We start from the raw sequence: 23283 nt of genomic DNA, 5'->3' as shown, positions 1-23283 counted from the left end.
CCTGCTTTTTTTTACAAATGTATGTGCATTACAATTTTTCTAACATGAACTCATCAACATTTATATTCAAAGCAAAGTAAATGTACATTTTTAAAAAGATTTTATTTATTGAGGGAGAGAGCATGCATGTGCGTGTGCACATGGAAGGTGGGACAGAGGGAGAGGGAGAAGCAGACTTCCCACTGAGTGGGGAGCCCTATGTGGGGCTAGATCCCAGGACTCTGGGATCATGACCTAAGCTGAAGGCAGAGACTCAACCGACTGAGCCACCCAGGCACCCTATGAACGTATTAACAAAACCTTCCTTGACGGCCCTGGTCAGGGTTGACAGAGGTTCAGATTTCTCTACCATCTTAAAGAAATATCTGTGAAGCCCAAACAACATAGGTCAAATTAAAAAGATAGTACTCTTAGAAGTACAGAAGAAAACACTGGAGATACTAGTAAACTGGGGTCCACTTTTCGGATGTGCTTTTAAAGCAAAGTGATCTACCTAATGGACACCGCATTATGGATATTTTTCTACCTCTGTATTAGACACAACTATACTTAAACTTTTACATGAGGATATATTTATAACCATAAAATTATCAAGTTATTGTCATTTTTTAAAAAAATATTTTATTTATTTGACAGAAAGAATCACAACTAGGCAAAGAGGCAGGCAGAGAGAGAGGAGGAAGCAGGATCCCTGCGGGGCAGAGAGCCCGATGCGGGGCTCGATCCCAGGACCCTGAGATCATGACCTGAGCCGAAGGCAGAGGCTTTAACCCACTGAACCACCCAGGCGCCCCAAGTTATTGTCATTTTGAAATAAAGCATCGACAAACAAAATTAGTGCTTGTATAAGAGCATGCCATAGGGTCCTAAGTTGAGTCATAGAACTGATACCTTATTTTTTAGTACTTAAATTGCTTTTACATCTTCATTATGATAATCACAACTGTAATATCCCAGTGTGCCTTAGTGTGAATTTGGGATCATATTATTAGGATAGATTCCCATTTAAAAACTCAGTGTGTATTTGCGAAACTTTGCTTTCAGAAAGTTGGTTCTAGGGGCACCTGGGTGGCTCAGTGGGTTAAAGCCTCTGCGTTCGGCTCAGATCATGATCCCAGGGTCCTGGGATCAAGTCCCTCATCAGGCTCTTTGCTCAGTGGGGAGACTGCTTCCCTCTCTCTCTCTGCCTGCCTCTCTACCTACTTGTGATCTCTGTCTGTCAAATAAATAAATAAACTCTTAGGAAAAAAAACTATTAAAAAACAAAAGAAAGAAAGTTGGTTCTAGTTTAAACACCAACTCTAATGTATGAGGGACAAGATTATATTACTTGCCAGATTACATTTCTTCTTTTTGGTCTTTGATTGTTTCGTTGGTGAAAAAAAAAGAAACTTGTACCAAAATATTATTTTTTTTATTTGAGTAGAACTGACATGATGTTATATTAGGTTGAGATGCACAATTTAATGATTTGTTAATGCATCCTGTGCTATGTTCACTGTAAGTGTAGCTACCATCTGTCCTATTACATTACTGTTACAATATCATTGACTGTATTTCTTATGCTCTGACTTTTGTTCCCTTTAGTCCTTCCATAACTGGAAGACTTTGTCTCCCTCTGCTGTTCAACCATTTGCCCAAGCCCCTCCCAACCTTACCTCTGGCAACCATCATTTTATTCTCTGTATTTACAGGTCTGATTTGGCTTTTCGTTGATTCGTTTGTTTTCAGTTTGATTGTTTATTTGTTTTGGTTTTTTTTTTTACGCCCCACTTATGGGTAGAATCATATAGTATTATCTTTCTCAGTCTTACTACTTAGCACAATACCCTCTATGCCCATCCATTTTGTTGCAAATGGCACAATCTCATCCTTTTTTATGGCACCGTGATGTTTATGTACATATATATGTGTATGTGTGTGTATATATATATATATATTCATATATATATGAATATCACATTTTCCTTATTCATTTGTCTATTGATGGACACTTGGGCAGCTTCCATCTCTTGGCTATTGTAAATAATGCTGCAATAAATGTAGGGGTGCATATATCTTTTTTTAATTAGTGTTTTTTGCTTTCATTGGGTAAATACTGAGTTGTGGGATTACTGGATCATATTATATTTTTATTTTTAATTTTTTGAGGAAACTCCATACTGTTTTTCACAGTGGCTATACCAATTTTCATTCCCATCAATAGTGTACAAGTGTTCCTTTATCCCTATAACACTTGTTATTTCTTCTTTTTTTGACTTTAGCCATTCTTAGTAGTGTAAGGTGATATCTCATTGTGGTTTTGATTTTCATTTTGCTGATGATGAGTGACATTGAATATATTTTCATGTGTCTGTTGGTCGTCTGAATATCATCTTTGGAAAAATAACTAATTAGGCCCTCTGCCCATTTTTTGTTTTTGTTTTGGTTTTGGTTTTGGTTTGTTTTATTTTTAGTCAGATTGCATTATTGGTGTTGAGTTGTGTAAGTTCTTTATATATTTTGGATATTAACCCCTTATAAGGTATATTATTTGTAAATGGGAGAAGTCCCACTAAGGAACTTTTCTTTTTGTTTTGTTGTTTCCTTCGCTGTGCAGAAGCTTTTTATTTATTTATTTTTTAAATTTTTTATTTTTTATTATTTTTTTTATTTGTTTATTTACAGCATAACCGTGTTCATTGTTTTGGCATCACACCCAGTGCTCCACGCAGTACGTGCCCTCCCTATTACCCACCACCTGGTTCCTCAACCTCCCCCCCCCACCCCTCTTCAAAACCCTCTGGTTGTTTTTCAGAGCCCATAGTCTCTCATGGTTCATCTCCCCTTCCAGTTTCCCTCAACTCCCTCTCCTCTCCATCTCCCCATGTCCTCCATGTTATTTGTTATGCTCCACAAATAAGTGAGACCATATGATACTTGACTCTCTCTGCTTGACTTATTTCGCTCAGCATAATTTCTTCCAGTCCCGTCCATGTTGCTACAAAAGTTGGGTATTCATCCTTTCTGATGGAGGCATAATACTCCATTGTGTATATGGACCACATCTTCCTTAGCCATCCATCTGTTGAAGGGCATCTTGGTTCTTTCCACAGTTTGGCGACCGTAGTCATTGCTGCAATAAACTTTGGGGTACAGATGGCCCTTCTTTTCACTACATCTGTATCTTTGGGGTAAATACCCAGCAGTGCAATTGCAGGGTCATAGGGAAGCTCTATTTTTAATTTCTTCAGGAATCTCCACACTGTTCTCCAAAGTGGCTGCACTAACTTGCATTCCCACCAACAGTGTAAGAGGGTTCCCCTTTCTCCACATCCTCTCCAACAAACGTTTCCTGTCTTGCTAATTTTGGCCATTCTAACTGGTGTTAGGTGGTATCTCAATGTTGTTTTAATTTGAATCTCCCTGATGGCTAGTGATGATGAACATTTTTTCATGTGTCTGATAGCCATTTGTATGTCTTCATTGGAGAAGTGTCTGTTCATATCTTCTGCCCATTTTTTGATATGATTATCTGTTTTGTGTGTGTTGAGTTTGAGGAGTTCTTTATAGATCCTGAATATCAACCTTTTGTCTGTACTGTCATTTGCAAATATCTTCTCCCATTCCGTGGGTTGCCTCTTTGTTTTGTTGACTGTTTCCTTTGCTGTGCAGAAGCTTTTGATCTTGATGAAGTCCCAAAAGTTCATTTTTGCTTTTGTTTCCTTGGCCTTTGGAGACATATCTTGAAAGAAGTTGCTGTGGCTGATATCGAAGAGGTTACTGCCTATGTTCTCCTCTAGGATTCTGATAGATTCCTGTCTCACGTTGAGGTCTTTTATCCATTTCGAGTTTATCTTTGTGTACGGTGTAAGAGAATGGTCGAGTTTCATTCTTCTACATATCGCTGTCCAGTTTTCCCAGCACCATTTATTGAAGAGACTGTCTTTTTTCCATTGAATATTTTTTCCTGTTTTGTCGAAGATTATTTGACCATAGAGTTGAGGGTCCATATCTGGGCTCTCCACTCTGTTCTACTGGTCTATGTGTCTGTTTTTATGCCAGTACCACGCTGTCTTGGTGATCACAGCTTTGTAGTAAAGCTTGAAATCGGGTAACGTGATGCCACCAGTTTTGTTTTTGTTTTTCACATTTCCTTAGCAATTCGGGGTCTCTTCTGACTCCATACAAATTTTAGGATTATTTGCTTCAGCTCTTTGAAAAATATCGGTGGAATTTTGATCGGAATGGCATTAAAAGTATAGATTGCTCTAGGCAGTATAGACATTTTAACAATGTTTATTCTTCCAATCCAAGAGCATGGAACAGTCTTCCATCTTTTTGTGTCTTCTTCAGTTTCTTTCATGAGTGTTCTGTAGTTCCTCGAGTACAGGTCCTTTACCTCTTTGGTTAGGTTTATGCCCAGGTATCTTATGGTTCTTGGTGCTATAGTAAATGGAATCGATTCTCTAATTTCCCTTTCTGTATTTTCATTGTTAGTGTATAAGAAAGCCATTGATTTCTGTACATTGACTTTGTATCCTGCCACGTTACTGAATTGCTGTATGAGTTCTAGTAGTTTGGGGGTGGAGTCTTTGGGGTTTTCCATATAAAGAATCATGTCATCTGTGAAGAGAGAGAGTTTGACTTCTTCCTTGCCAATTTGGATACCTTTTATTTCTCTTTGTTGTCTGATTGCCGTTGCTAGAACTTCTAATACTATGTTGAACAAGAGTGGTGAGAGTGGGCATCGTTGTCGTGTTCCTGATCTCAACGGGAAGGCTGCAAGCTTTTTCCCATTGAGGATGATATTTGCTGTGGGTCTTTCATAGATAGATTTTATGAAGTTCAGGAATGTTCCCTCTATCCATATACTTTGAAGCATTGTCATCAGGAACAGATGCTGGATTTTGTCAAATGCTTTTTCTGCATTAATTGAGAGGACCATGTGGTTCTTCTCTTTTCTCTTATTGATTTGTTCTATCACACTGATTGATTTGCAAATGTTGAACCAACCTTGCAACCCAGGGATGAATCCCACCTGGTCATGGTGGATAATCTTTTTAATGTGCTGCTGGATCCTGTTTGCTAGGATCTTGTTGAGAATCTTTGCATCCATATTCATCATTGATATTGGTCTGAAATTCTCCTTTTTGGTAGGGTCTTTGCCTGGTTTGGGGATCAGGGTAATGCTGGCTTCATAAAAAGAGTCTGGAAGTTTTCCTTCTGCTTCAATTTTTTGGAACAGCTTCAGGAGAATTGGTGTTATTTCTTCTTTGAAAGTTTGGTAGAATTCCCCAGGGGATCCTTCAGGTCCTGGGCTCTTGTTTTTTGGGAGGTTTTTGATCACTGCTTCAGTCTCATTACTAGATATCGGTCTATTCAGGTTGTCAGTTTCTTCCTGGTTCAATTTTGGGAGTTTGTAGCTTTCCAGGAATGCATCCATTTCATCTAGGTTGCTTAGCTTATTGGCATATAACTGTTGGTAATAATTTCTGATGATTGTTTCTATTTCCTTGGTGTTAGTTGTGATCTCTCCCTTTTCATTCATAATTTTATTAATTTGGGCTTTCTCTCTTTTCTTTTGGATTAGTGTGGCCAATGGTTTATCGATCTTATTGATTCTTTCAAAAAACCAGCTTCTAATTTCATTGATACGTTCTACTGTATCTCTCGTTTCTACCTCATTGATCTCTGCTCTAATTTTGATTATTTCCCTTCTTGCATGTGGAGTTGGTTTGATTTGTTGTTGATTCTCCAGTTCTTTAAGGTGTAGAGATGAAGCTTTTTATTTTAATGAAGTTCCACTAGTTTATTTTACCTTTTGTTTCTTCTGCCTGAGAAGACATATCTAGAAAAAATGTTGTTACATGTGATGTCAAAGACATTACTGCCTGTGTTTTCTAGGATTTTTATGGCTTCAGGTCTCACATTTAGGTCTTTAATACACTTTGAGTTTATTTTTTGTGTATTGTGTAGAAAGTGGTCCAGTTTCATTCTTTTGCAGGTAGCTCTCCAGTTATCCCAATAGCATTTATTGAAGAGAATTTTCTCCATTGTCTATTCTTACCTCCTTTGTTATAAATCAATTAAACATATAATAGTGAGTTTATTTCTTAGCTCTCTCTAGTCTGTTCTATTGATACGTGTTTTTTTGTTTTTTGTTTTCTTGGGGTTTGGGTTTCATTTGTTTGTTTGTTTGGTGCCAGTACCATACTGTTTTGATTAAGCTTTGTAGTTTATCTTGAAATCTGGTATTATGATATCTCCAGCCTCATTCTTCTTTCTCAAGATTGTTTTGGCAATTTGTGGTCTTCTCTGGTTCCATACAAATTTGAGAGAATTTGTTTTAGTTCTGTGATGAATGCTGTTGGTATTTTGATAGGGATTGCATTAAATCTGTAGGTTGTTTTGGGTAATGTGGACATTTTAGCAATATTAATTCTTCCAATTCATGAGCATGAACTATCTTTCCAGTTTTTGTGTCGTCTTCACTTTCTTTCATCAGTATTTTATAGTTTGGGGGTTACAGGTCTTTTACTTCATTGGTTAAGTTTGTTCCTAGATATTTTATTCTGTTTGGTGCAATTGTAAATTGTGTTTTTTTTTTAATTTATCTTCCTGCTATTTCATTATCAATGTAAAAAATGCTATTGATTTCTGGATATTAATTTTGTATCCTGCTAGTTTATTGAATTCATTTATTACTTCTAGTGGTTTGTTGGTAGAGTCTTTAGGATTTTTTATGTATAATATCCTGTTGTATGCAAATGGTGGTCGTTTATCTTCTTTACCAATATGGATAACTCTTATTTTTCTTGTCTGATTGCTGTGGCTAGGACTTCCAGTACTATATTGGATAAAAGTGGCAAGAATGGGCATCCTTTCTTTTTTCTGACCTTAGAGAGAAAGCTCTTGGTTTTTTACTATTGAGTATAATGATAGCTGTGGATTTTTCATATATGTCTTTTAATATGTTGAGGCATATTCCTTCTAAACCCACTTTGTTTAGATTTTTTTATAATGAATATGTTGAATGTGTAAGACTTTATTTTCTCATCTATTAACAAAATTAGTTTGATTTGTGTTTATTTATACACTTGCAAAGCTCAATATTTACCTAAATTTTGTGTGAATTATACATTTAAATTTACAGGGAATATTTTAAACTGTTTATGTATTTTATCAAAATAATATTAGAAAATTCTAAAAGGTAGCCAAGAATAAGTACAAACTTCTTTAAATATAAAAAACTGTTGATAGTATCTGAGAGGATTTTATTTCTTATTTATTTCTTTAGCTATCTAGTTTCACCATCCTTGTTGTATAGGCAGTCATTCTGAGAGGGATAATATTATGAAAAAGAGTGGCACTCTCTTATGTGGAATTAGAAATAAAGATGTAAGCAAGGGAGTGCACCTGGGTGGCTCAGTCGTTAAGTGTCTGCCTTTGGCTCAGGTCATGATCCCAGGGTCCTGGGATCCAGTCCAGTATCAGGCTCTCTGCTCAGCAGGAAGCCTGCTTCTCCTTCTCCCACTCCACCTGCTGTGTTTCTTCTCTCTCGCTGTGTCTCTCTCTGTCAAATAAATAAAATCTTTAAAAAAAATGTAAGTAAGGGAAGATTAGTGTAGTAGATTGAATTGTGCCCCTCAAAAAGATATGAGGAAATCCTATTCCTCTGTACTTGTGAATGTGACCTTAAGTGGAAGTAGGTCTTTGTAGATGTAATGGATATAAGATATGTAAGATAAAGCCATACTGGATTAGGATAAGCCCTAGAATATCCAGAACTGTGAAAGAATAAATTTGATTGTTTTAAGCCATCCACTGTAAGATACTGGGTTTGCTGTGGCAACCCTAGGAAATGAAAACAGTCATATATTAAGTAATTAATAGAGATGGCCTTTGAATAGATAATGGACTAGAAGAAGATGAAGAGAGCAAACCAATATTTACTGAGTATGTAGTGCAGACTTTGCACTAACAACTTTCTTTTAAACTGTTACTTATATATTTATTTCAGAGAAAGCACACAAGTGGGGGAGGAACAAAGGGAGAGGGAGAAAGAAAAATCTCAGACAGACTCCATGTTTAGCATGGAGCCCCATGCAAGGCTTGATCCATGACCCTGAGATCATGACCTGAACCTCAATCAAGAATCAGACACTTACCCAATTGGGCCACCCAGGTGCCCCTGCACTAACAACTCTCAACTGTAACTCATTAAGTTAAGCTTTATAGAAATGTAGTAAAATAGATATGATTGCCATTTTAAAATAGTGTAATGAAAGCTTATTAAAGTTTCGTAACATGTTCTCTTTTAAGATTATATATAGTCTTTCTTGGATCCAAGTTTTATACTGACAAAGTTCTTTTTGATTTTTGTTTGTTTGTATATTTTTGGATAAATACTGAGGAGATCAGTACTCTCAGGCACTGTTCTAGACACTGTGGATATAACAGTTGTCAAAATAGACAAAAATATCTTCTGTGGAGGAGCTTCAGTATAATAGAAGCAGAAAGATAATACATAAGAAAAATGTGTAGTATGTACATGGTAATATGAATGATGGAGAAATGTTAAAAGGTCAAGGATTTCCAGAGTGAGTTTCAATTTTCAAGAAAGTTTTATTGAATAGGAGCTATTTGAATAAAGGCATGGAAGATGAGAGAGAGAATTGTGAATTGAGCAAAGGCATTTCAGCAAATACCTGAGTGAGAGATTGTATGGCATGTGTGAGTAATGTCCTAGCAACATTTTAGCTGGGGAAGAGACAGAAGAGAAGCCAGAAAAAAATTAAAAGGGTCCAATTTGGGTAGGACATAAAGGTAATTGGAAAAACGTCATCTTTATTGGAAATAAGTGGGATTCTTTTAGAGAATTTTAAGCAGATGAGGAATGTGAAGTTATTTGGTGAAAACTTACCTAGAGTGGGTATGGTTAAGTAAGGCATTGTTCATTTTTAGTTGGTAAATTTAAGTTAGAGCTTTAATTAAGGTTTTCATTTTAATAACTTTAAAGAACAATTCCTGACCTGGAGTTCAACTCATATACAACCATCACATTCTGCAGTAGACGTGAACAACTGCTATTAAATTTTTTGAATTCATATCTATTATCAAGGGGATAGAAAAACAGATAAACAACCACATACATATTGCCTTTTATCAGTTAAGCATTTAGGATGGAAAGAAATAGGTTGATCTTGTTACTTTTCGTTGCTTTTTTTTTTTTTTTTTTTATGTTTTTAGGTGCTCGGCATTTATTTCACATTTTCTTTTTCTTTCTCCACCAGTGGATACTGGGTATAATAGGATTGATAAATTGTTTCATCTAGACAGGGAGGCACTTCATCCAGTTCCCTTGAAGAGAAATATATATTCCATAAAGATCCAAGATTTAAGGGGGCGCCTGGGTGGCTCAGTGGGTTAAAGCCTCTGCCTTCGGCTCAGGTCATGATCTCAGGGTCCTGGGATCGAGCCCCACGTCGGGCTCTCTGCTCGGCAGAGAGCCTGCTTCTTCCTCTCTCTCTGTCTGCCTCTCTGCCTACTTGTGATCTCTGTCTGTCAAATAAATAAATAAAAATCTTTAAAAAAAAAAAAGATCCAAGATTTAAAGCTGAATACAGTAATAGACTAATATCTGGAATTTTTCTTTGGAAAAGCAGTTGTGTTTTCATGGCACGTGGGTTGCCTATATCCTTTAGAGGTGTTTGAGAATTAAAAAAAGGTGTGTAAGAATATTGGGTTGGATTACAGTGGACTTTTTTTTTTTTTTGGCTCTTCATAGTACATTAAATTCACTTTTATTTTCATTAGTGTAATCACCCTGTCTTTCCCTTCTCAGTTCATGTGTTTCTGACATGTAATCTAGACCCGGTTAATTCTGAATGTGGATTTTTTTTTTCTGCCTTCTGTGATTAACTCAGGAATACACGCATCAATGATACACATTCAGAATCAGAAAAAGATAAAGAACCTTTCCTCCAGATTATTGGAAGATGTTGTAGGCACTTTTTTAACATAGAGGAAATGTGAGGCTAGAATCGGTGGAACACCACATGCAGAAGGTAAAAAGACAAAGAAGGAATGTGGAGAGATAAGTGAACTCCTGTGTAAGCCTGTTTTAAGTTTGATCTATCTATAGATTTCTTAGTTGCCTAGCAAATAAATTCATTTTCTATTTGTTGTGTTGCCCAATTTGAGTTGGATTGTGAGTCCTATGCAGATAAGATAAAAATATCTTAACTGATCCATTACACAATTCAGAAAGACTCTGTTGTAAATCTAAATCAATGTATTTATACTGAATCCCCTTTATTTGATCATTATGCCCTCATCTGCCCTTATAAACTAAATAGTTAAACATCCTAAAAAGGTATATAAGATTTTTATAGAAAATGTGTAGTAAATCATATCTACAAAAGGTTTCCCATGAGAAAAATATCACAATCAACCCATCCCATCACTAATATATATATATAAACCCATCAAAAAAAATTTTATATATACACACACACATATATCTTTTTTTTTTCCTCTGCAGCAATACTCATGCTTTGGCTTTAAATTAACCACCTGATTGTCTCTAATATCCTCTGCAAATGTAAAGGAATTGAAGGAAGAGAAAGTACATGATACTGCCTTTCTATCAGACACATTTATTAGTTAAATTACTTAGCATGTATAAAATCTTCCTACTGTCTCACCCAAGAAAAGTAAAAACACTGTATCACAGGTCCACCTTAGGTCCATCTCCTTGAGCCAATTCTGCTATTTAAATTCCTTCTGCTTTCTCCATTTTTCTTTCATAGTATGATATTTTTTCCTGTCATGTTGTTATTTGTTGTTCATAAATTCAAAGGCATAACCAGTGCATGCAAATCACAATGTTTTTATGAGAAGAGGAGTTTAGTGCCAGTACAAAGATTTATGACATTATATATTTTTTACTTGCTATTAGTCACACAGGCATTTTAATGTAGAGATTAATTTTTAATAACTCTTCTATTTGCATCTCTGGACTTATTGATTTGAAACATGGTGGTGGTGGTGTTCAGGATGTCTTTTTATAGTCAAAGGAACTTTAAATTAAAAAAAGCCTTTCCCATAAGTCTGCACATTTCTTACAATCATATTCACTGAGCTGAAAAATGCTTTGTTATTTGAAAATGATCATAGTGGACATATTATGTGACTTCTGAAAACTCTATTTAATTTTGAAGGGACTACATAATATATTCATTTGGCAATATGAAGAAAGAAACTCACCCTGTCTTTTTTCTTTTTAAAAACATATTCAAAAATAAATGCAAAAGGCCATACCTTAGTAAAACCTAGTCTTTTTAAGAGGGTAAAGATGCCATGGTGTACTTTCTTTCATTTTACTCAATCAAAAACTTAGTCCTATTGTTTTGTAAAGTTATAATCATAACACATGGGTTAATAAAATAACCAAGATCTTACAAGCAATCTATTATTAAATTTAGCAAAAGTCTGACTTAAACAAAGAAAAAAATATGAATCAACTAGAAATCAGCACAACACACACGCAATTATAACGGACAATTTTTAAAAAGCTCTAAATGTCTAAATATTTAACGACTGGAATCCATTAATGGTACATTCACAAAATGACGTATTTTGTAGTTATTCCAATATAGATTATAGAATAATATTGATGACATGAAAAAAATCATGATATTTTAAGATAAAAAGCATCCATGATTAAAAACTAATACTTGAAATGAGAAATGTGTATACAAGTGTGCAGAAAATGCTGTCATAATAAATTATAGTATACTAATAATAGTTATCACTTGGTGATATGATGCAAGCTGTTTTTCACTTTCATCCATATTTTCCATCATAAAATTTATTATTTTAATATTGGATGAGTTACCTTAAAAGATATATACATACAGGCATCTTGAGGGATCTACAAATAAGTCAGTCCATACTTAGACTTAAGAAGCATGAAAACAATGATGTTCTCTATGAAGCTGCGCAGAAGTGGAATAAACTCCCTTGAGAGTAGGCTTACTTTTGTAGTAATAATAGTCTTGGTTATTTGGACCAACCTTCATAATCCATAAAGCATGACAACTAGGAACACTTAAGAAAAGATAAACACATCTTCCTGGAAGCATAATAGTTACAAAGTGCTATGGATTAAATTTTGTCCTCCCCCTACAAATTCATGTATTGAAGCCCTAGTCTTGAATATGATGGTATATACAGATAGGGCCTTTGGGAAGTGATTACTTTTAGATGAGATCATATGTACAGAGCCCTCATGAGGGATTTATAAGAAGACACATGGGAAAGTGAGCTCTTTACTATGTGAGGATACAACAAGCAGTTGTCTAGAAAGCAGGAAGAGGGTCCTTACTAGACAGTTAATCTGCCAGCACATGATGCTGGACTGTCCAAGCTCCAGAACTGTGAGAAAAAAAATTACTGTGGTTTAAGCCGCCCAGTCTCTGGTGTTTTGTTACAACAATTTGAGCTAAGAAACTAGGAGCAGGGGTAAGTACTGTGCACTTGCCTGGGAGAAGGAAGTTCAAAGGAGCAAGACAGCCATTAAAATTATTACTGGGAAAGAAGATTTTCTGATTAAAAAAAAATAGCTAAGAGACTGAGAAAGACTCTGTGAGTCTTAGTTGTCTCAAGTTTATAAATGATGAGGCCCTGGTAGTATGAAAAGCTATAGAACTTAATGTCCATTGAAAATAAATCAGGTTTTACATGAACTCTGACTGATCTTTGATTCACTTAGGTGGTCTAGAATAATCTCAGGACTTCACATTTACATGATTCCAGATTGCTAGTGTTCCTAGTTGTGCGTAGAATAAAATAAAACTCCATATATATAAAATAGCATCACCCTAGACTTCACATTCCTCTTTTTAAAAATATACTTTCCTATAACTTGAAGTATATCTAGGCCTATGAAGAGATAAAACAATAGAAATGAGAACCAACACTGACAACAGATAATAGAAAACAAACCTTCATGTACTACAAGCAGTTATAGTTAGTATGTTAGAAATAATAGCTGACATTAAAAAATTTAGCAAAGAAGTAGAAATTTAAAAAGGCATTAATACAGATTTGAAAAAAATAATCTAGAAATTCTAAAAATTAAAAATATAATAACCTGAATTTAGAACACAATGAATAGATTTCACTGTCAATTAGACAAAAGAAATTATCCCTTATGAAGTCTGGGAAAACAATATAGAAGAGAGAACATAAAAAATACATTAATACAGTCTTAAGATTTATTTCATTAGAGTCTCAAAGGACAACCAGAGAGAAGAGGACAGAAGTAGTATATAAAGAGACAAGAGAGAAAACATCTCCAAATTGATGGATATCATTTACAGATTCAAAAGGCCCAATATTCTTCAAGAAAGATACATAAGAAAAAATTTGCACCTATAAACATTATAGTGAAAATACTATAAAGACATTGTAGGGTGTAGGTAGATGGAGGGACCCTTAAAAATCAGTCAGAAAAAATAAAAAGATCACATTCAAGGATAATCAGGTTATTTTTATTAATTACTTTTCAGTTGTAACCATGAAAACCAAAGAAAATACTTGCCAACCTAAAATTACATACAAAGTGAAAATATATTTTAAGAATAAGAGTGAAATACATGTTCAGTGAAACAAATAGAAACTCACATAAAAATACTTTGGAAAACAGACACACAGAAAGAAATAAGAATTAAAAGGTTATTATATGCATTACTTTAGAAGAACATAGATTGCTTAAAATAATAATCATATATTATGTCTTCTAATATTCATAACATATTTTATCAGTGAACAGTTAAATAAAATTAGAATTTTCTAAGTTCTCTGCATTTTCCTTGGGGAGGAGGGCAAAATTGTAAGTTAACAACCAGAATTTGATAAATCAAAAATTTTTAATCTCTAGAACTGAGTCTTTAACAAACTAATACAGAAATCAAAATATATAAAAGATCATGGATCACAAATCAGGAAAGGAAGGAAAAAGAAACAGAATAGGTGTAACAAAGAGAAAGGTTCTTAAACTAGATAATTTAAACCACAAAATAACTGCAGTTAAATAAAATGCAAATGGACTAAAATTTCCCATTAAAAAAGTCAGCAGATTCAGAAACAAAACCCACTTTATGGTCTTATAAGAAATACAACAGCAGTAAAAGATACAAAAGTAAATAAATAAAAAATAAAATTCTAGAAGACAACTCTAAGATAAGCCAGGTAAACCCTTACAAAGTCAAATTTACATAAATTGTATTAATATCACACAATATAGATGTTAAAGAAAAATTATAACTTTAATTCATAATGTTTCAATCAGGAAGATATCAAATTTCAAATATATGTTTATTAAAATAACCTTAAAAATATATAAATAAAATTGACAGAGACAAAAGAGCAAATACACAGTATAATTCAGAATTATAGTGAGAAATACCTTTAACTTAAACTCTTCTCAAAAATTTTAGAATCCACAGACAAAAATCAGTAGGTATAGACAAGATTTAAGCAACATGTTAACAAAGGCCCTAATTGATGTATATAGATTATTATACACTATCAAACAGAATATACATTAAAGCATACATAGACTAGTCACAACAACAAAAATTACTATATGCTAGATCATAAAGCCAATCTCTGGAAATTCCAGATATTTGAAATAGAGCATGTTCCTGGTGACAGTGCAACCAGTGTAGAAACCAAACCTGCAAAATGCCAATATGTTTAGAAATTTAGAAACATTCCCCCAAATCCTTGGTGAATTAATGATTCATTATTAATGACAATAGGCATTTAAGAATAATTTAAAATCTAAAATAAAAAATACAACTTATGAACATTTGGGGTTAGCAGCTAACATGATATACATAAAGGAATTTATGGCATTACCCTTGAACTAATAAAAGTTTTTCCTCTTAAAATATAGATATAATTAGATTTAACTTGTTTAGATCTTGATTTCACTGCTTTTCATTATTTGTCTTCCATGGAGCATTTTAAACTTTATTTTCAGCAGGTTTTTCTTTTAAATATGGTTTAAAACTTGTATTAACACATTTTTCAATGGAAAATCTAGTTTGACTGTTCCTAATAGAAAATAAGTCTGATATAGCTAATGTTTTGACAACAGGATTGATTGTGCCAATTGGGATAAATGAGTATAATCTTCAGCTCAAGGATTTAGAAACCATTTTAAGCATAATATGAGTTAAGGCATTAGATTAAAAAAAAACTTATTTTTTAAAAGGTATTTAAATTACTATTTTTAACCCTTTCTGAACTGTTTAGGCTTTAAAAAAGAGACTCCTAATAATAAGAACAACAGGCTGATTAATCCTTTTTAGAATATTTCTGCCAAATTAAGAAAGTGAGTGAACTTAATGGCTAACATATTTTTGTACAAGCAATATGGTTTCTAACCTATTACTACCAAAAATTTCAAATTGTCTCTTAACCTAGTCAGGTGAAAGGTTATTACAAATTAGTTTTATGACAGTGTCATGCAATTCAGATTGTTTTCAAAATCAAAGCAACCCAGCAATTATTTTAAAAAGTCTATCTCCATATGCTTTTAATATTTCTATCTAATTTTTTATGAAAATTAAATCAATGCTTTTTTTTATTAACATATAATGTATTACTTGTTTCAAGAGTACAGGTCTGTGATTCATCAGTCTTACACAATTCACAGTGCTCACCATAGCATATACCCTCCCCAGTGTCCGTCACCCAGCCACCCCAACCCTCCCGCCCCATCCAATTCAGCAACCCTCAGTTTGTTTCCTGAGATTAAGAGTCTCCTATGGTTCTTCTCCCTCGCTGGTTTCGTCTTGAGGAATTTGAGAAACGAGACAGATGATCATGGGTGGGGGGGGGGAATGAAACAAGACAAAATCAATATTTTTATTAAAATGAGAAAATGGAAAAAAATAAAAAATAAAATGAGAAAGTGGAATAGAGTTGATTCCATTCAAACCCTATTTTGTTCTACCAATAAATAATATTCGTAAATTGATAAATAACGAAGTTATAAAGTTCAATATATCTCATTAAGTCACTTTTCTACAAATTACCTTTTTATACTTAATAATTATCAAAATGTGTAATATATTATTTGGATTCATTGGTCACGCTTTGTAAATGAAATTTAAGCTACAAGAATTTTAATAGTATCTTCCATCATAGGAAATGGAGAAAAATATGTATCTATTATTTCAAAAAATTAGGATTGGTTGATAGATACTGTGACAGAGCCTTAATTAATTTTATCAGTGTAATCAGTATGTCCAGCATATACATGGGGAAAAATTCTGTGTGAAGATCTGAAGCTCTGTCTTACTTTTATAAACCTTCCCCTAAGAGTAATTTATTCTTTGACAATAAGTGATCTCATCACCCAATTTACAATAAATTTAAAACCATTAAAAACCATTAAAAGAGCCTCCCTAAGCCAACATGCATATCTCAGTAAATGTGTATTGTAATGGGGGTGTGTTTAATTATGGCATTAATTAATTATGTTTAATTATTATATAAAGTAATACACATTATTTTATATAATATTATATGCTATAATATATAATATAAATTTTACAATACATTATAATTATTATAATTATATATTATATAATATATTATAATACTTATATTTTATATATATTATATAATATGTTATACATATTATATAATATATCATAATATAATAATAATTTATATAATAGTGTATTATAATAATAATTTATAACAACATAATGTATATTATTTTATCTAATTATATATTCTATATTATAAATAATATAAATATTATTTTATATAATATTATATAAAATAAATTATATTTATTTAATTATGGCACTACCTCTTAGAGAAGAATGCTAACAGTTTCTTTTTTTAAAATGTTTTATTTATCTATTTTAGAGAGCAAGAGTGCTATGGGGAGGGGCAGAGGGACAGAGTGAGAGAGAAAAGTAGACTCCTACTGAGCATGGGAGCCCAATGTAAGGCTCGATCCAACAACCCCAAGACTGTGACCTTAGCTGAAATCCAGAGTAGGAAGCTTAACTGACTGAGTCACCCAGATGCCCCCTTTTTTTAAAGATTAATTTATTATTTCAGTGGGGGAAGAGAGAGAGAGTCTTAAGCAGACTTCCTGCTAAGTGTGGTGCCCAAGGCAGGGTTTTTCATAACCTTGAAATCAGGACCTGAGCAGAAACCAAGAGTCCCACACTTAACTGACCATGCCACCCAGATGCCCCAATGCCAACAGTTTTCTGATTAATCTTTATTAGAATTACACTGAAAGCAGTTTCTCTTGAACGTCCTATGGGTTTTTCTTCTCCATCTTTATACCCATAGTGCTAATTTGCACATTGCACTGGCACATAATATATGCCAGAATGTATTAAAAACCTATTTGTTAGATGTCTGAAGGAATGAATTAACAAATGACTAGCTAGTTGGATGCCTGGAATTTTAAAACATTTCAAAAAGATACATTCTTAATAGCAGAATATGGAAATAACTTAGAAACGGGCTTCTAGAATAGAGACCAAGGATGAATACATTAAAAGTGTTGATCAAGAATGACTATCTTATGGGACTCTTGGTGGCTTAGTCAGTCAAGCTTCTGGCTCTTGATTTCAGCTCAGGTCATGATTTCAGAGTCCTGAGATTGAGTCCCATATCAGGCTCTGTGCTAGGTCTAGAACCTGCTTAAGATTTGCTCTCTCTCCCTCTCCCCTTTCCACCCTCCCCAGAAGCTCCATTCTCTCTCTCTCTCTCTAGAAAGAAGGAAGGAAGAAAGGAAGGAAGGAAGGAAAAAAGGGAAAGAGAGAGAGAACAACTGACTTACAGAAATAATAGCTTATTTTATTTAAGAAGAAGATAGTCATGATAAAAAAATCTTAGTTATTCACATACTCTCTCCAGTTAAGAATTAGATTGTCAAGAGAGTTTCAGTGAGAATATTTGTAAGGACCAGAAGTTTTTGCTATATTTTTTTACTGTGTGTTTTTGCTGTATTTTTTTACTGTGTGTTTTTGCTGTAATTTTTACTGTATGCTTTCATATGCCACAGAAGTAATGCTTTGGATAATATTCTTATTCATGAAAGGTCATTATTTTGTCCCAGAAAATCTGAATATACTAAATACCTTGGTCTCACATCTCTTAGATTTTATGAATGTGATTCAATTTTTTAACTTATTTATTTTTCATGAACATTTGGTTTTTCAGTCTTTGGTAAAGATAAAAATGAACTAGTTACATACTGTAATTTGCCTATGAGGCAATGCCAAAGGGCAATCCTAGTTTATATAGCTAAGTGGATCATTAATATACACATAAACAACAATCATTTTTCAGTGTCAGTGGTCCTATTGTAAGTGCAGTATTCTAACAGCATTCTTAAAGACCATATTTTCTAAATATCTATAGCTTTATTTTTAAGATTTTTTTTTTTTAATGTAATCTCTACATCCAACATGGGACTCAAACTTACAAGCCCAACATCAGGAGTCACATGTTGTACCAACTGAGCAAGCCAAGTGCCCAAATTTCTGTAACATTTTTGAATTTTGTAATTCATCCCGTTTTCTATATTTTGGAAGAATCAGAATAATTACAATGTTTCTTCTAGTATTAAAATAAAAGCAGCCTTAATATCTGTGAATATCAAAAATATTTTTATACAATATTTCTGGGCATATTTCCAGTACAGTATAGCTTTATTAAAAGTTATTAATTTCAAAATTTCCCATGTATTTATATGCTTGAGCCCTTTCTATCACATGGAAGGGTTATGTTTTCATTAAAATATTTTGCAAAAACAAATTATACACACACACACAACACCGTTCAGTTTTATAAAGTAAGGCAAATAGTTGCAAGCAATTAGCTGGCCTTTGTAAAACTTTAGCATTTAAACTAATGTCAAAAACAGTCCAAATAAAAATGATCTTTGTACTTCATAAAAGAAAATGCATGCTACAGTCTCTGGTTTTAAATATACGTAAGACATAAATGGAAACATACACGTGCTTTCTATCTACCGAGGCAGGTAGAGATCAGAGGTAAAAAATAGATGAAGTCACAGCAGACTTTAGAAGGATTCATCTTTGTGTGGTTGTCAGCTCTGTGGACATTTAATGTCCTAGCTATATCTAAATACATTATTTTTTAATGGAATTTATTAGTGAATGTAACTTTACTTATTAGTGTATCAACAAGATAAGTTCAAGGATGTTTCTTTTTTCACCTCATTCTACCTTTTTAAATCACTAAATATAAGAGAATAAAAATTTCATAGATCTGAAAATACAGTTGGAAAGAATTTTACCCTTTTCAAAAATAGATATGCACACCAATATTCAACACCTTCATAAAAAAATCCATCCTATTTACAGCTCTAATAAACCCCCATTAAATCACAGTAATCATGTGCTAGAGAACAGGTGTTTTAAATCACTAAATTTGGAAGTGGAGTGAAGTTGAAGGAGCATGTTGGAAGCTTTTCATTGGCTGAGTGTGGATGCAGTTTCCATGGCAATTCCACCCTGGTTCCCAAATCTTCTTCTCACTCTTTCAAAGTGCAGTGGAAAATACTATTTAGTATGAGGACAAAAAAATTGGGTCAAATTATCATCACTTATTTAGCTAGAAACAGCAATAGGAATAGTGAGAACCATGTGTGGACTCTCCTTTACAATTTGCTCACATTTTATGTCATCTACGTTTATTTATGCATATTTTCTATGCCCTCTTCTGTTAACATATGTTGCAAAAGAAAAATACCCATGGGGCAACAGCTTATTTCAATAATCATCATTTATGGAGAGAAAATGCCAGTCATACAGAACACAATCACACTTGGTGTTTATACTTAAAGTGTTACATATTTGGATCCATTAAAATCATTATCAAGTAACATTAACTCAATACTCCAAGGTCCTATGACATTTCCGAATTGGGTTGCACCTGACCCGTTTTGTGGAGTTGGCATTACCATTAGAGTTGGATCAGGAGAGGGACATAGACCAAGAGCTATTACTAAGTAGCTCAGTTGAGAAAGGAAAGACAATATAAAAAACATACACACAGCATGAGAATCCTCTTAACCAGGACTCTGCTCTTATAGGGCAAAAAAGCAAGGCCCTTCTAGACTTTGAACTGTGTGGTAAGACTACACATGCATAGGGGCTACTCTATGAAAGTTGAATATGCCCGAAAAAAAATTATGACTATGATCTAATACAGTTTAAACAGTCTCATACTATTTCCTAATTATGACATAAATTACAATTTCTGCTCATAACCCAAGAAGAGAAATAACCATGCTGTGGCTCTGAAGTTTTGTGAATCTGTAAAGACAGAAAAGAGTAAAGACACTGTAGGAGCAAGGTTGAGTTTCCCACTTGTGATTACTTCACTGAGGAACTTAGAAAAACAGCCCTCATATAGAACATATGACTTTAAAATGAGAGTGACTACAGAAGACAAGACAGGATAATAGTTCCCAAGTTTAGACTGTTTGGGTCTTAAAAGTGGCACCAAATTGGGGATGAAACTATAAAGATCTGGCAAAGACAGGCAGTGATGTAAATCAGGATAAATAGGTAAAGACAGACTCTGTACCTCAGATTACACTTTTTAAGAGCCTGTCCCTTAAAAATCTTTCTTTCTAAAATGCTTAGGTATTTTGAATATCTCAGAGAGCTGTAAAATAAATTCACAATCTTTGAAGTCAGAATCCCGGTTTTGAATTTCGACGGAATCAGCTAAAGTTACTTCTTTCTTACCTCTGAGTTTCAGTTTTCTCTTTTGTAAAGTGGGAACAAGTATATAAATCTTGCATGTTTGCTGTGGCGACTAAAGACAATACATGTGTTGCCTCAGGTATGAGCAAATACAAAGAAAATATGTTTCTCTCTGTTTCTTCCCTTCCTCTGACCCTTTATCTGATGGTATAGGAAATAAATACAGTATAAGCAGGAAGTAAAAGCCATGAAACATAATGGCGACTTTTGTTGTGATGATGCTTCCCCACCCCAGTAGTAAATACTGAGATAGTAAAGGAGGGGGAATTATCAACGTGGAACACTGGCTCATGGAGGTCTTCTATCTGGAACTGTTCCCTTTCATAAGTGTGGCTAATACCCGTTGTTTCTTTTTGGCAATAAAATACCTAAGTCCTCAGAGAGGCTGAGTGTTTTCTGTTTCAGAAAGTGGGGTCTGTGAGCATAAAGAATAAAGTTCTGGGGGCACCTGGGTGGCTCAGTGGGTTAAACCTCTGCCTTCAGCTCAGGTTGTGATCCCAGGGTCGGCATTGGGCTTTCTGCTCAGCTGGGAGTCTGCTTCCCTCTCTCTCTGCCTGCCTCTCTGCCTACTTGTGCTCTCTATCTGTCAAATAAATAAAAAATCTTAAAAAAAAAAAAAAGAATAAAGTTCTGATAATTATCTCCTGTCACCTGAGAAGTTTCTGGTGATGGCTCTGAAAGTAGGGGTAAATGTAAACCATAACTTCCTTTACTTCAGCCAAATCCTTTCCCAATCAAGCCCAATATCCACACTGTGATCTTTGAAGCTAAATTACCTATGTTTACATTTCAAATTCCTAATAGAGTTACAATCCTGTATCTCTGTTAGCTCCTTCAGTCTTCATTATTCTAAGCCTAGAACCATTTAATCTTTTTACATCTTTTATCGCTCTGTTTTCCCTAGACCATGTTCCTCTTTTTGGTATTTTCTAGGAACTTCAGCTTTTAGAGGCCTAAGTCTTACCAAATCCCAAGTCTTACCACCTCGTGACAATTATTCCAGGAAGGGAAATATATTTTTAAAAAGTGCAGAAGGAACAAGTTTTTCTTAAAGTTCCTGCTCCCCTGACGCTGAAGTGTTTTATAGTCTAACCCTAAAGAAGAGGATGTGTTATTCCTTATTTTAAGGAGGCCCTGTTGTGTTTCCTCTAAAAAGAGAGTTGAGAAATTTGGGGAGGATGTTTATAAGGAATAGAGTGAATCTTCTACTCTTAGCATACTTCTCTTTCTGTGATTAAAGGAAGACTACCCAAAGAGAGGAGTTAATTCTTCCTTCTTCTGGTTTCTTACCTAATTTCATTTTTATGAGAATGTGACTGATGCACATGGCCTTCCCAGTGCATCTAACCGGAGGGATCATGGGGAGGTATAGGGAGCACAGTGGACATAGGAGAGACTGGGTGGGATTCTTACATCCCCCCCTACACAAATGCATACAGTATCACACTTTACTGATAGCTTATTCTTGTAAGAATATCAAGGCTTCCTGAGCCTATCCAGATCCCTGAAGGACCATTTACCATTCTGCATACATCATAGCATGGGAAATTCCAATTGAAGCAATATTGCAAATGTGATTTATTATAATCTTGTACATGTCTGTGTTTTATAGCACTTTAATGCACGCTTCTACTATATTGTCCATGTTTCTGTATTGAAGTTATTTTATTGCATATATTTCTTTCACCTTCTTTACTATAAAGTGCAGGAAAGTAAGACATTTGCTTATGTTTTTGTTTGTTTTAAAATTTCAGCCTGTGCCCTGATCCATTCAACATTCATTTAACAAGTTCTACAGGACAAATACTGAGCTAAAAAATAAATAAAACATGATCCCTTCCCTCTAGAATCTCATACTGGTGAGCTGTTTTGAGCACTTACTATGTGCCAGAGGCATTATTGCTTTTCATTTAAACATTAACCTTAAGGAGGAAATATTTTATCCCATTTTATGTAGATAGACACCAAGAATCAAAAAGAATTCCAACAAAGGGCTTTCTGGAAGCAATCCCAGAGAGTTGAGAATGAACTGCTTATAAAGAGAAATCTAAAAATATATAAAAAAATAGAAAGTAAATTCAGAAAAGTTGGGAAAAAAGATGAAACACACACACACACACACACACACACACCCTAGAGAAAAATGAGCCTAAATGGGTTATCTGAAGTTTTTGCTTTATTTAGCATGCTGTCAAGGTGGTAAATTAGCAGATAGAAAACTATTTCAGAGAAACACCTGTCTAGAAATTAAATAAGAACCTTGGTGTATAGGTCTCTTTAACCCAAAACTATACTATAACTGCCAGTTCCAAAGTTGTGAGATTAAGGAACAGATATTTCTCATATCTTCTTGCTGGTCTTTAGATAGTGTTTTCACACCATATAAATAAGTAACCAAAGAGCATCTATATATGTAACTGACATGCATTTTAGCAAATTAAGTCTATTT

This window comes from Meles meles, chromosome 11, assembly GCF_922984935.1.
Source record: "Meles meles chromosome 11, mMelMel3.1 paternal haplotype, whole genome shotgun sequence".
NCBI lineage: Eukaryota > Metazoa > Chordata > Mammalia > Carnivora > Mustelidae > Meles > Meles meles.
The sequence above is the reverse complement of the archived record's forward strand: the minus strand, read 5'-3'. Positions refer to the sequence as shown.